Source organism: Ambystoma mexicanum, chromosome 4q, assembly GCF_040938575.1.
Source record: "Ambystoma mexicanum isolate Mex_15411 chromosome 4q, UKY_AmexF1_1, whole genome shotgun sequence".
NCBI lineage: Eukaryota > Metazoa > Chordata > Amphibia > Caudata > Ambystomatidae > Ambystoma > Ambystoma mexicanum.
The window spans coordinates 1,299,735,472-1,299,750,746 of NC_090928.1; the positions used below are offsets into that span (position 1 = coordinate 1,299,735,472).

A 15,275-nucleotide genomic window follows, 5' to 3' on the forward strand; every position below is an offset into this window, starting at 1 on the left:
AGGTTATTTCGTGTTCACAGGATCTGGAGCTGGAGGTTTCCTGGAGCTGACACGGTGAGCGTCCTGCTGCAGATGCAGAATAACGCGAAGCACGTGAAACCAATCGGGTGTGGTTTAAATAGCCTTCTGTAGTGCTTAGGCGTCTCCTTCCACGGCCCCACCCAGGTAAGAAAAGAGTTCCAGATTTCTAAAAGAGTTCCTGTGTTCTGCTCCCAGGGAGTGGCTCCTGCTCCACCCAGACAGAAAAAGTAGTTCCAGGCAGAGAAGGATCAGGAGACCAGTTAGCTGGTAAGTAAGCAGCATGGTCTGCTACAGGTAGGTCCACCAAGCACTCTTATCCAATATGAGCCCGGCGCTTCCTGTGCCGGGACCAGTCACCATCATGAGCCTGGCGCCACTGGCGCCAGGACAAGGTCCAGAGGGTCCCTATAGGGACTGGCTGGTTCCTGGGATCAGAGTCATGGGCCTGCTTCCAAGGTCGTGGGGCAAGTCCTGACCCCTTGGAAGCAGGGATCATGACAGTTAATGCTTTCCCACATGTTTTGGTGCTGCTGCTGCTACATGTTTTGGTGCTGCTTCTGCTACATGCTGCCTCTATTCTTCTGCTACATGTTGTGCTAATGCTTCTGCTACATGCTGTGTCGATGCTTCTGCTACATGTTCTGTTACTGCTTTCCTACAAGATGTGCTAATGCTTCTGCTACATGCTGTGTCTATGCTTCTGCTACATGTTGTGCTAATGCTTCTGCTACATGTTGTGTTACTGCTTCTGCTACATGTTGTGTATTGCTTCTGCTACATGCTGGGTCGATGCTTCTGCTACATGCTGTGTATGCGTCTGCTACATGCTTTGTCTATGCATCTGCTGCATGCTGTGTCTATGCTTCTGCTACATGTTGTGTTACTGCTTCTGCTACATGCTGTGTCTATGCTTCTGCTACATGCTGTGTATGCGTCTGCTACATGCTGTGTCTATGCATCTGCTACATGCTGTGTCTATGCTTCTGCTACATGTTGTGTTACTGCTTCTGCTACATGCTGTGTCTATGCTTCTGCTACATGTTGTGTTACTGCTTTACTACATGTTTTGGTGCTGCTGCTGCTATATGTTTTGGTGCTGATGCTGCTACATGTTTTGGTGCCGTAGCTGCTACATGCTGCGTTTATGCTTCCGCTACATGTTCTGTTACTGCTTCCCTACATGTTGTGCTAATGCTTCTGGGACATGTTGTTACTGCTTCTGCTACATGTTGTGCTAATGCTTCTGCTACATTCTGTGTTACTGCTTCTGCTACATGTTGTGCTAATGCGTCTGCTACATATTGTGCTAATGCTTCTGCTACATGTTGTGTTACTTCTTCTGCTACATGTTGTGTTACTGCTTCTGCTACATGTTGTGTATGCGCCTGCTACATGCTGCGTCCTATACTTCTGCTTCATGCTGTGTCCATGGTTCTGCTACATGTTGTGTTACTGCTTCTGCTACATGTGTTACTGCTTCTGCTACATGCTGTGTCAATGCTTCTGCTACATGTTGTGCTACTGCATCTGCTACCTGATGTGCTAATGCTTCTGCTACATGTTGTGTTACTGCATCTGCTACATGCTGTGCTAATGCTTCTGCTACACGTTGTGCTACTGCATCTGCTACATGCTGTGCTAATGCTTCTGCTACATGCTGTGTCTATGCTTCTGCTACATGTGTGTTACTGCTTCTGCTACATGTTGTGCTAATGCTTCTGCTACATGTTGTGCTAATGCTTCTGCTACATGCTGTGTATGCATCTGCTACATGCTGTGTATGTGTCTGCTACATGCTGTGTCTATGCTTCTGCTACATGTTGTGTTACTGCTTCAGCTACATGTTGTGTCTATGCTTCTGCTACATGTTGTGTTACTGGTTTCCTACATGTTTTGGTGCTTCTTCTGCTACATGTTTTGGTGCTGCTGTTGCTACATGTTTTGCTGCTGCTTTTGCTACATGCTGTGTCTATGCTTCTGCTACATGTTTTGTTACTGCTTCTGCTGCATGCTGTGTCTATGCTTCTGCTACATGTTGTGTTACTGCTTTACTACATGTTTTGGTGCTGCTGCTGCTATATGTTTTGGTGCTGATGCTTCTACATATTTTGGTGCTGCTTCAGCTACATGCTGCATTTATGCTTCTGCTACATGCTGTGTTACTGCTTCTGCTACATGCTGCGTCTATGCTTCTGCTACATGTGTTACTGCTTCTGCTACATGTTGTGCTAATGCTTCTGCTACATGCTGTGTCTATGCTTCTGCAACATGTTGTGTCTATGCTTCTGCTACATGTTGTCTTACTGCTTCTGCTACATTTTGTCTTACTGCTTTCCCACTTGTTTTGGTGCTGCTACTGCTGCATGTTTTGGTGCTGCTGCTGCTACATGTTTTGGTGCTGTTTCTGCTACATGCTGCGTCTATGCATCTGCTACATGTTGTGTTACTGCTTCTGCTACATGTTGTGCTAATGCTTCTGCTACATGCTGTGTCCATGCTCATGCTACATGTTCTGTTACTGCTTCCCTACATGTTGTGCTAATGCTTCTGCTACATGCAGTGTCTATACTTCTGCTACATGTTGTGCTAATGCTTCTGCGACATGTTGTTACTGCTTCTGCCACATGTTGTGCTAATGCTTCTGCTACATGTTGTGTTACTGCTTTACTACATGTTTTGTTGCTGATGCTTCTACATATTTTGGTGCTGCTTCAGCTACATGCTGCATTTATGCTTCTGCTACATGCTGTGTTACTGCTTCTGCTACATGCTGCGTTTATGCTTCTGCTACATGTGTTACTGCTTCTGCTACATGTTGTGCTAATGCTTCTGCTACATGTTTTGGTGCTGCTTCTGCTACATGCTGTGCTATGCTTCTGCTACATGTGTTACTGCTTCTGCTACATGTTGTGCTAATGCTTCTGCTACATGCTGTGTCTATGCTTCTGCAACATGTTGTGTCTATGCTTCTGCTACATGCTGTTTCTATGCTTCTGCTACATGGTGTCTTACTGCTTCTGCTACATGTTGTGTTACTGCTTCTGCTACATGTTGTGTTACTGCTTTCCCACATATTTTGGTGCTGCTACTGCTGCATGTTTTGGTGCTGCATCTGCTACATGCTGAGTCTATGCATCTGCTACATGTTGTGTTACTGCTTCTGCTACATGTTGTGCTAATGCTTCTGCTACATGCTGTGTCTATGCTTATGCTACATGTTCTGTTACTGCTTCCCTACATGTTGTGCTAATGCTTCTGCTACATGCAGTGTCTATACTTCTGCTACATGTTGTGCTAATGCTTCTGCGACATGTTGTTACTGCTTCTGCTACATGTTGTGCTAATGCTTCAGCTACATGCTGTGTCTATGCTTCTGCTACATGTTATGTTACTGGTTTCCTACATGTTTTGGTGCTTCTTCTGCTACATGTTTTGGTGCTGCTGTTGCTACATGTTTTGGTGCTGCTTTTGCTACATGCTGTGTCTATGCTTCTGCTACATGTTGTGTTACTGCTTCTGCTACATGCTGTGTCTATATGCTTCTGCTACATGTTGTGTTACTGCTTTACTACATGTTTTGGTGCTGCTGCTGCTACATGTTTTGGTGCTGCTTTTGCTACATGCTGTGTCTATGCTTCTGCTACATGTTGTGGTGCTGCTTCTGCCACATGCTGCGTCTATGCTTCTGCTACATGTTGTGTTACTGCTTCTGCTACATGTTGTGCTAATGCTTCTGCTACATATTGTGCTAATGATTCTGCTACATGTTGTGTTACTGCTTCTGCTACATGCTGCGTCTATGCTTCTGCTACATGTTGTGTTATTGCTTTCCCACATGTTTTGGTGCTGCTTTTGCCACATGCTGCATCTATGCTTCTGCTGCATGTTGTGTTACTGCTTCTGCTACTTGTTGTGTCTATGCTTCTGCTACATGTTGTGTTACTGCTTTACTACATGTTTTGGTGCTGCTGCTGCTACATGTTTTGGTGCCGCTTCTGCTACATGCTGCGTTTATGCTTCTGCTACATGTTGTGTTACTGCTTCTGCTACATGCTGCGTTTATGCTTCTGCTACATGTTGTTACTGTTTCTGCTACATGCTGTGTCTATGCTTCTGCTACATGTTGTGTTACTGCTTCTGCTACATGTTGTGCTAATACTTCTGCTACATGTTGTGTAACTGCTTCTGCTACATGTTGTGCTAATGCTTCTGCTACATGTTGTGCTAATGCTTCTGCTACATGCTGTGTATGCGTCTGCTACATGCTGTGTCTATGATTCTGCTACATGCTGTGTATGCGTCTGCTACATGCTGTGTCTATGCTTCTGCTACATGTTGTGTTACTGCTTCTGCTACATGTTGTGTTACTTCTTCTTCTACATGTTGCGCTAATGCTTCTGCTACATGTTGTGTTACTGCTTCTACTACATGTTGTGCTAATGCTTCTGCTACATGCTGTGTCTATGTATCTGCTATATGCTGTGTCTATGCTTCTGCTACATGTTGTGTTACTGCTTGTACTACATGTTGTGTTACTGCTTCTACTACATGTTGTGCTAATACTTCTGCTACATGCTGTGTTACTGCATCTGCTACATGTTGTGCTAATACTTCTGCTACATGTTGTGTAACTGCTTCTGCCACATGCAGTGTCTATGTATCTGCTATATGCTGTGTTACTGGTTTCCTACATGTTTTGGTGCTGCTTTTGCCATATGCTGCATCTATGATTCTGCTACATGTTGTGTTACTGCTTCTGCTACATGATGTGTCTATGCTTCTGCTACATGTTGTGTTACTGCTTTACTACATGTTTTGGTGCTGCTGCTGCTATATGTTTTGGTGCTGATGCTGCTACATGCTGTGCTAATGCTTCTGCTACATGTTGTGTTACTGCTTCTGCTACATGTTGTGCTACTGCTTCTGCTACATGTTTTGGTGCTGCTTCTGCTACATGCTGTGTCTATGCTTCTGCTACATGTGTTACTGCTTCTGCTACATGTTGTGATAATGCTTCTGCTACATGCTGTGTCTACGCTTCTGCTACATGTTGTGTCTATGCTTCTGTGACATGCTGTTTCTATGCTTCTGCTACATGTTGTGCTACTGCTTCTGCTACATGTTCTGTTACTGCTTTCCTACATGTTGTGCTAATGCTTCTGCTACATACTGTGTCTATGCTTCTGCAACATGTTGTGCTAATGCTTCTGCTACATGCTGTGTCTATGCTTCTGCAACATGTTGTGCTAATGCTTCTGCTACATGTTGTGTTACTGCTTCTGCTACATGGTGTGCTAATGATTCTGCTACATTCTGTGTTACTGCTTCTGCTACATGTTGTGCTAATGCTTCTGCTACATGCTGTGTATGCGTCTGCTACATGCTGTGTCTATGTATCTGCTATATGCTGTGTCTATGCTTCTGCTACATGTTGTGTTACTGGTTTCCTACATGTTTTGGTGCTGTTTTTGCCACATGCTGCATCTATGCTTCTGCTACATGTTGTGTTACTGCTTCTGCTACTTGTTGTGTCTATGCTTCTGCTACATGTTGTGTTACTGCTTTACTACATGTTTTGGTGCTGCTGCTGCTATATGTTTTGGTGCTGATGCTGCTACATGTTTTGGTGCCGCTTCTGCTACATGCTGCGTTTATGCTTCTGCTAGATGTTGTGTTACTGTTTCTGCTACATGTTGTGCTAATGCTTCTGCTACATGCTGTGTCTATGCTTCTGCTACATGTTGTGTTACTGCTTCTGCTACATGCTGCGTTTATGCTTCTGCTACATGCTGTGTCTATGCTTCTGCTACATGTTGTGTTACTACTTCTGCTACATGTTGTGCTAATGCTTCTTCTACATGCTGCGTCTATGCTTCTGCTACATGCTGCTTCTATGCTTCTGCAACATGTTGTGTTACTGCTTTCCTAGATGTTGTGCTAATGCTTCTGCTACATGTTGTGCTTATGCTTCTGCTACATGTTGTGCTTATGCTTCTGCTACATGCTGTGTATGCGTCTGCTACATGCTGTGTCTATGCTTCTGCTACATGTTGTGTTACTGCTTCTGCTACATGTTGTGTTACTTCTTCTTCTACATGTTGCGCTAATGCTTCTGCTACATGTTGTGTTACTGCTTCTACTACATGTTGTGCTAATGCTTCTGCTACATGCTGTGTATGCGTCTGCTACATGCTGTGTCTATGTATCTGCTATATGCTGTGTCTATGCTTCTGCTACATGTTGTGTTACTGCTTGTACTACATGTTGTGTTACTGCTTCTACTACATGTTGTGCTAATGCTTCTACTACATGTTGTGCTAATGCTTTTGCTACATGTTGTGTAACTGCTTCTGCTACATGTTGTGCTAATGCTTCTGCTACATGCTGTGTATGCATCTGCCACATGCAGTGTCTATGTATCTGCTATATGCTGTGTCTATGCTTCTGCTACATGTTGTGTTACTGCTTGTACTACATGTTGTGTTACTGCTTCTACTACATGTTGTGCTAATGCTTCTACTACATGTTGTGCTAATGCTTCTGCTACATGCTGTGTTACTGCATCTGCTACATGTTGTGCTAATACTTCTGCTACATGTTGTGTAACTGCTTCTGCTACATGTTGTGCTAATGCTTCTGCTACATGCTGTGTATGCATCTGCCACATGCAGTGTCTATGTATCTGCTATATGCTGTGTTACTGGTTTCCTACATGTTTTGGTGCTGCTTTTGCCATATGCTGCATCTATGATTCTGCTACATGTTGTGTTACTGCTTCTGCTACATGATGTGTCTATGCTTCTGCTACATGTTGTGTTACTGCTTCTGCTACATGTTGTGCTACTGCTTCTGCTACATGTTTTGGTGCTGCTTCTGCTACATGCTGTGTCTATGCTTCTGCTACATGTGTTACTGCTTCTGCTACATGTTGTGATAATGCTTCTGCTACATGCTGTGTCTACGCTTCTGCTACATGTTGTGTCTATGCTTCTGCTACATGTTGTGCTACTGCTTCTGCTACATGTTCTGTTACTGCTTTCCTACATGTTGTGCTAATGCTTCTGCTACATACTGTGTCTATGCTTCTGCAACATGTTGTGCTAATGCTTCTGCTACATGCTGTGTCTATGCTTCTGCAACATGTTGTGCTAATGCTTCTGCTACATGTTGTGTTACTGCTTCTGCTACATGGTGTGCTAATGATTCTGCTACATTCTGTGTTACTGCTTCTGCTACATGTTGTGCTAATGCTTCTGCTACATGCTGTGTATGCGTCTGCTACATGCTGTGTCTATGTATCTGCTATATGCTGTGTCTATGCTTCTGCTACATGTGTTACTGGTTTCCTACATGTTTTGGTGCTGTTTTTGCCACATGCTGCATCTATGCTTCTGCTACATGTTGTGTTACTGCTTCTGCTACATGTTGTGTTACTGCTTTACTACATGTTTTGGTGCTGCTGCTGCTATATGTTTTGGTGCTGATGCTGCTACATGTTTTGGTGCCGCTTCTGCTACATGCTGCGTTTATGCTTCTGCTAGATGTTGTGTTACTGTTTCTGCTACATGTTGTGCTAATGCTTCTGCTACATGCTGTGTCTATGCTTCTGCTACATGTTGTGTTACTGCTTCTGCTACATGCTGCGTTTATGCTTCTGCTACATGCTGTGTCTATGCTTCTGCTACATGTTGTGTTACTACTTCTGCTACATGTTGTGCTAATGCTTCTTCTACATGCTGCGTCTATGCTTCTGCTACATGCTGCTTCTATGCTTCTGCAACATGTTGTGTTACTGCTTTCCTAGATGTTGTGCTAATGCTTCTGCTACATGTTGTGCTAATGCTTCTGCTACATGCTGTGCTAATGCTTCTGCTACATGCTGCTTCTATGCTTCTGCAACATGTTGTGTTACTGCTTTCCTAGATGTTGTGCTAATGCTTCTGCTACATGTTGTGCTAATGCTTCTGCTACATGCTGCGTCTATGCTTCTGCTACATGCTGCTTCTATGCTTCTGCAACATGTTGTGTTACTGCTTTCCTAGATGTTGTGCTAATGCTTCTGCTACATGTTGTGCTAATGCTTCTGCTACATGCTGTGCTAATGCTTCTGCTACATGTTGTGTTACTGCTTTCCTAGATGTTGTGCTAATGCTTCTGCTACATGTTGTGCTAATGCTTCTGCTACATGTTGTGCTAATGCTTCTGCTACATGCTGTGTCTATGCATCTGCTACATGATGTGTTACTGCTTCTGCTACATGTTGTGCTAATGCTTCTGCTACATGCTGTGCTAATGCTTCTGCAACATGTTGTGTTACTGCTTCTGCTACATGCTGTGCTAATGCTTCTGCTACATGTTGTGTTACTGCTTCTGCTACATGCTGTGCTAATGCTTCTTCTACATGCTGCGTCTATGCTTCTGCTACATGCTGCGTCTATGCTTCTGCTACATGCTGCGTCTATGCTTCTGCTACATGTTGTGTTACTGCTTCTACTACATGTTGTGCTAATGCTTCTGCTACATGTTGTGCTAATGCTTCTACTACACGCAGTGTCTATGCTTCTGCTGCCCACAACCACTCCCCAACCCTCTTCCCTCCCGTTGGCTGCATCGTGGTATCCTGTTATTGGGGAGGGAGAATGCATTAACCCGCTCTACACTGTCCGCTGACAGCCCATGCGTGAATATGCATCACTCGTATCGGTATGCAGGCAACTGAGTGGAAATAGATTGTGTGTCTATAGTCTTTAAGGGTTTTGTTGATCCCAATCCTCACTCCCAAAAATCAAAACCAGCAAAGCACTTAGATTGTCAGCACACCACACTCTTACCCTTGGCTCATTGGATTAACCATTCAATAAATAGTGTGCTTGGACTAGCAGCTTCACCTCCCCTGCTCTTTGTTCGGTTTGGTTTCAGCATTCGTTGCCAAGTGACAGAACCACAAATCCCATCAGGCAGTTCATCAGTTCCATTTGTTTCACCCTTTGTTTCATAGACAACACTTGTCCTTTGTTTCATAGACAACACTTAGATAATCAGCAGGAAATAAGTCTGTCACTTCGTTCTGGACACCATAGCATTCATTGAGGAAGGACCTCTCCTGGTCTTAGCAGATCATAGCCTTCCTCAAGGTTGTCATCACGCTTCTCAATCTGTCTCAACATCCATCGCAGTTTGGGGATCATGGCTGCTTGGATAGTCTTTGTGGGGGCCCCCAATGCTACCCTTTCGACAGATGCCCATCTTTTCTGGTAAATGGGGCATACAGTTGGCTCTCCGCGTTCAGCACAGGTGGGTGCCATGCTCAAGCTGCCACCTTGCTTTCAGGGCCCCTCGGTCCAGACACGCACCATCCTTCAAGGCTTCTCAGCAGTGATGCTCTGCTCAGGCAGCTTCCCTGCTTCCAGGTTCCCACAATTCAGCAAAGCTTCTGGCCAGTGCGCTCTGCTCAGGCAGCTATGATGTTCCACACCCCAGCAGCTCAGCTCTGTGGTAATCACTGTGCAAGCTCCAGTCTCCCTCAGCGCCAGCTCCTGCGTCCTGCTCCTTTCTCTGGATGGCGCCATCTTGATGATGATTATTATTTCATGTTTAGCGACTCACGCCCATATGCCTCAGGCCGCACATAAAACAAAAAGGCAAGAACTTGCAAAACATGGCTGGACAGAATCAGCTGGGGACGGATTGAGCAAGTATCCAATCCCTGTATTGAATAGGTGTGCTTTAAGTGATCTCATGTACGAGGCCAGAGCAGAAACAGTCTGAAGAGAGAACGGAAGAGCGTTCCACACCTTGGGGGCCCATACATCACAGCTGGCACCCCAAAACCTCTAATGCAGTTTACGATTGTTCTCTCATTGTTCGACCGAAGGGCCCTTGAGGATGAAGCAACCTTCAGTCGGTTCATCAGGTATCGAGAATGACATATGTGAGTCAGGGAAAGGATTGTATGTGAATCCTATGTTTCACAGGCAGCCACTGCAAGGAACTGGCAATAGGAACCTGGTCCTGCTTCTTGTGCTTGATAGTGTTATGCAATATAGTTTAGGGGTACAAACTAGAAGAACAGTGGAACATTGATTTCTTACTGAAAGGATTGTAGGCACTGTCCCTATGGCAACACTGGTGTGGGAGATGCACGGATTGCTTGTTACATACAGGAAATGTCGTTCTTCATCAGGAGCTGTGCATTAAGGCTCAGTCCCAAGGTTTTAATGCAACAAAAGGTCCAGTTTTTCTAACTGTGGGGCTGAGCCCACAATCAACAATTCTGTTTTATTATCGTTTAGGGCTAAGTTGTTGGCGGCCATCCAAGATTGAATAGGAGCGTAAATTCGATTGATGGCCTTTTTATAGTCACTTAATAGCTCTAAGAGAATCTGGGTCTCGTCCGCTAGTTTGTATACCCGACACCTAGGAGATCGAATAGGGGCCAGGTGTGAATGATGCCCAGAGTTAGCGAAAGACAAGGAACCCTGTGGAGCCCCACATGTCAGTGAGATGGGAAGGACTTGAAAATCTCCCACTGCAATCCTGCCAGAGCGGGGGCCTAAAATGGATTTCATCCAAGCGACTGCACTACTCGTGCAGCTTGCAATATCACCCAGCCTATCAGCAAGAATTGAGTGGTCAATTTGAGGGGTCAGAAATGTGAGGTGGCCAACTTTTGGATGATTTCTCAAAATATGCCATTATAGTAAATCGTAAGTTTCATTAAACACCTCGCTATCCCTACTCTGACAAGGATTTCCTGCCTATCAAAACTAAACGAACACACTCCAACACAGGATATCTGACTCTCACACGTAATAATAAAATAAACAATGAAATATATGGCAATTCACAATTATCATGAAGGGTATTTTCAATATATTACCAGTTTTTCTTGGCAGCCTGGGTGACTCCCCTTCCCCAAGTTTCAAGGTGGATTTAGTTCCAATGTTCGACAGAAAGTCTTAATTCAGTTCTTAGCTCCTTCAATTTGTCAAAAGAAAGTTCTGTCAACCAAAGTTCAACCAACAGAAAGGTTTCTCTTCTTCCTTGAACAATGGTCTTCCATTTCATCAAATAGTATTAATTATGTTTCAGGCTGAGATGCTTTACCACAACTTGTAAATGTCAAAGAAGAAACACAGTTGCTTGTTAGGTTTAAATAGACATAACTTCTGGTAAGGCAAATTATTGTATTAGAAACAACAGTTTATAGCTTTGTCAGGATGACTTCTCAGCCCATCTACTTCCAGCTGAACAACTCTCATATTAGGCTAACTTCTGCAAGGTTTCACCATGCGGGTATACTCGCCTGCCCTATAGTGTTCCACATTCAACTGTGCTTCTGGATTTTTTTTTTTAAAACATTTATTTAACGTACTGTGGAGAAAGACATTTACATGAATATATACTTTGCAAATCAAAAGGATCACATGATTCAACTCACACTGTAACTTAATAGGGAAGCAGGAAATATCTGGGGTCAAATTTCATGAGTAACAGGAGGAATCCAGACCACCCAACCCGAACAACAGACTCTTTGGCCAAACCCGCCCCTAGGAACGACCCTCACAGCCAGGCTTGTTACAATAAAGTAAAGTGTCTCAACTGTGTGGATTTACACACTATCGCTTGGCAGTTTTCTGAAAACTCAATGAAGGGTCTCCATACAGATTTCCAGTAATTAACAGGGTAATTCATGGAATAAATGTGCGCCGAAAAGGAGAGCGCAAGCGTGAAAATCGCAGCGCACGGGTGCTAAAGCCGAGCACGCAGCCGTTCGTCAGGGTAATTCATGGAATGCACTGCGCGTGTAAACCCTGGTATGTGCGCCAAATCCGTGGGTGGTGCACACGTCACTAAATGTTGTGCGCGTCTGCACAACATGTAGCGCACACAAGAAAAGTGGGCGGAACACAGGGCGTAACATGTGGAATGGGGAACAACGCGTGAAAATGTGGGCGTTACGGGGAAGTACCGGAGGTAAATACTCACAACGCCCACACGCACGCTAACAACACGTATTCATGGAATCGAACAGGGGAAACCTGTGCGCCAAAAAAAGACGCGCTAATCCATAAAAACGTAAGCCAGCAGGAAGCAGGCGTAAGCGGCCCTAGGCAGCATAAAAGTGCGTGCAAACAACAAAAAAGCTCATACGCTATGATGAATATACCGTTCCTCGCAGCAGTGGTCGTGGGACACCGCAGGAGGAGGAAGATAGACAGGCCCCACATTTTTTTACCCAGGACCTGCCTTTTTGTGATGTCTGATGACCAGGTGTATGGGAAGTACAGGTTTCCACCACTAATAATCCTAGAACTGGTCAGGGAGTGGGAGGATGACCTCACATCACCCACCCTGTGCTTCCAAGCACTGAGCCCCTTGGAAAAGGTGCTCAATGTACTGCACTTCTTGAATACTGGGTCATTTCAGCGGACAAATGCCATAGTTGGGGGTGTCTCACAGGCCAGGCAGTCACACTGCCTACACCAGGTGTTGGCGATCATGACTGCACGCCCCTCAGTCCACAGGCACATATACATGCCCAGAACACCTGCAGAAAGGCAGGCCGTCGTCCAGGACTTTTACGGGGTGGCACACTTCCCCAAAGTGCTAGGTGCCATTGATTGCACCCTGGTGGCTCTACATCCTCCCAGGGCCACTGAGCATATCTATCGAAACCGCAAGCACTGGCATTCCATCAACGTGCAGGTTGTATGTGATGCCAAGGGAATCATCACCTCAGTATATGCCTATCCGGGTCCAGTTTCATATTCCGAATGTCACCCCCTAAACCGGGATCTGGAAGCTGGGAGACATGGCGACACATGGCTAATTGGTGAGTACAAATGCCTCTGCACATGCATGCCTGTCAGACACTGAGAAATGGGAAAACCCAACTAATGACAACCATCATCACCTCCCCAGGGGACAGTGCCTACCCTCTGAGCACCTACATGATGACGCCAATACGGAACCCCACCACACCACCCGAGGTAAGATACAACACAGCCCATATTGAAACCCGGGGCATAGTGGAGTGCACATTCGGAGTGCTGAAGTCACGCTTTCGCTCCGTTGACCGCTCTGGTGGGCAGCTGCTATATGCGCCCCCAGTAGTGTGCAGGATCATAGTGGCAGCATGTGTCCTGCACAACCTTGCAACCCAGCGGGGCATGCTGGTGGACATGGTGGTGCCCCCACATCCCCAACCACATGCACCGCCGCTGCTCATGGGAGGTGAAAGGGCACGTGGTGAGGCTGCCCGTACCCAGCTTGTGGCAAATTTCTTCACCTAAAATCCCACCCCCGAGGAGTGGACACAGGCCTGGCACATACCAGCTGACAATTTATGATGATGACAAAAGGGACAGTCAACTGTCACAACCATACCACCCTGAGATTGTTTACCTAGAAGTGCTACATTGTGTGCATCCCTAGCTACTTAAACACACCCAATGCTGTGTCAGTAAAAGGCACACATTCATGCAGCATGAAGTACTACCCCCTTTAAAATACTACAACAAAATAGTGGCATGTCACCCAACCCCTCCCTAACCCCATCTCAGCTACCCAACACACCATGGCATGGCATGGCATGCTATGTGAAAGCAACCAAATGAATGCACATCACATGACACAAGTGGCACAAAATGCACTGTCCCAAATGTAAACAGGCCAGAGACAATTTCCACTCACTAATGAAAAGAAAACAGCACACATGAACAAATACTTACCAGCAAGACAAAACATTAGTATAGGATCCAACAGTGACAACGTATGACAGTATAAATTAAAGTAGTGCAAGTGTCACAACCTGACAAAGGCAGCACATCGACCCCTTCCAACTGCAGTGTGTTGCTGGTAGGCAATCGTGGCAGTGTACTGCATACAACATGAACTGCATCTGCAATGGAGAGGGGCTCGTTAAGACACAAAGAAGATACATGTATATATGCAAAAAGTCCTGTATGTAATACTATAAACAAATCAACCATGCAGTGGAGCGTTCAACACCAATCCCCACTAGGGATATGATATGATATTTTATTTGTATTGCGCTCGTACACAAGTGTTTCAGAGCGCGACTAGGCAAGGGAGGGGAACAAGGGAGAACACAGCACAACATAAAACAATCTTACTAGGCCCAGTGACATTGAGAACGCGCACGTGCATTACTAGAGACTGCCCACACAACTTATGGGAGCCCAATGCCTCTGTGTAAGTTACTGTCACTTGGTCACACCCTTTGCGAGCCCATGGTAAGGGGAAGCAGGAGGGGAGTGTGTGTCAGGAACCCAAGTTTCTAACCCAAAGACAGGACAAGCCTGCATGTGCCCAGCTGCAATACACAGTGGAAGCCTACAGGAGCCAAACAAAGCAACACACTGTAACACGAATTCACAATATGAAAGAAAATGGTTATGAACAAAAAAGTAAATGCAAATTAAATAAAGTAAAAGAAAAAGTAAATGAAAAGTAAAGCAAATAAATAAAATAAAGTAAAAATCAGAACACAATTTAAGTTAAAAAATCAAATGAAAATAAAATAAACAAATAAAAAATGAAAACATTGAAAATAATAAATAGAAAAAAGAAGGAAGCAAAAAAGATAATACATAAAATCAATTATAATTCTAATTTGCAAATCTGAATGAAATATGAAAAAATCAAAAAATTAAAATAAATAAAAATCAAACCCAGAAGGGAGGAGGTACAGGGTGCACCCCAACACCCACATGCGTGGATGTTGAGCAAAATAAAACCTCCATGGCCTGCATGGCTACCCTACAGTGGGAGAACTGCCGTTGCTGTCATCACCCTTTCGTGGTACATTAGAAGGTGCGCGTGATATGCGAGGCAGACCCCGCAAATCCCTGGCATGCTCCTGCATGGCAGCAAGCATGCGGGTCTGAAAGGTTTGGTTCTGCAGGATGATGGTACGGAGATCCTCATGCAGCACCTCACAGGTAGCACACATTTCTGCCTTCTAGGCCTCGCGTGATGTCCGGCTCTCCTCACGGGTTGCCTGGAACTCAGCTGAGAGTGTGCATGTTAGCTGCTCCAGCTGCTGTTCGGACCTTGTACACTGGGACAGCTCAAGTGCACCCAGGGTATCCCTGAGGGGCCTGTGTTCTAACCTCAGGGCATCCCTGTGGCCTGTGACTCTGCAGATGTGGCTGTGCGCAGAGTCTCCAGTCCAGCCCGGCGGTCCCTGTTGGACGCCAACATGTCCCTGTGTGAGCGGCACATGGACT

The 15,275-nt window shown here is 45.2% G+C and overlaps 1 protein-coding gene across 7 annotated transcripts in view; it reads right to left on the reverse strand.

Moving 5' to 3' along the window:
- The window catches only part of LOC138468398 (zinc finger protein 84-like), a 296,278-nt gene that overhangs the window by 216,828 nt on the left and 64,175 nt on the right, over positions 1-15,275 (reverse strand). For 2 of the 7 annotated variants that reach the window (XR_011268256.1, XM_069608946.1), the window contains exon 3: positions 10,901-10,998. The exons of 4 other annotated variants lie outside the window; for them this stretch is intronic. The gene's annotated coding sequence lies outside the window, so the exon portion shown is untranslated. One more of the 7 variants, XR_011268257.1, reaches the window with a different exon arrangement.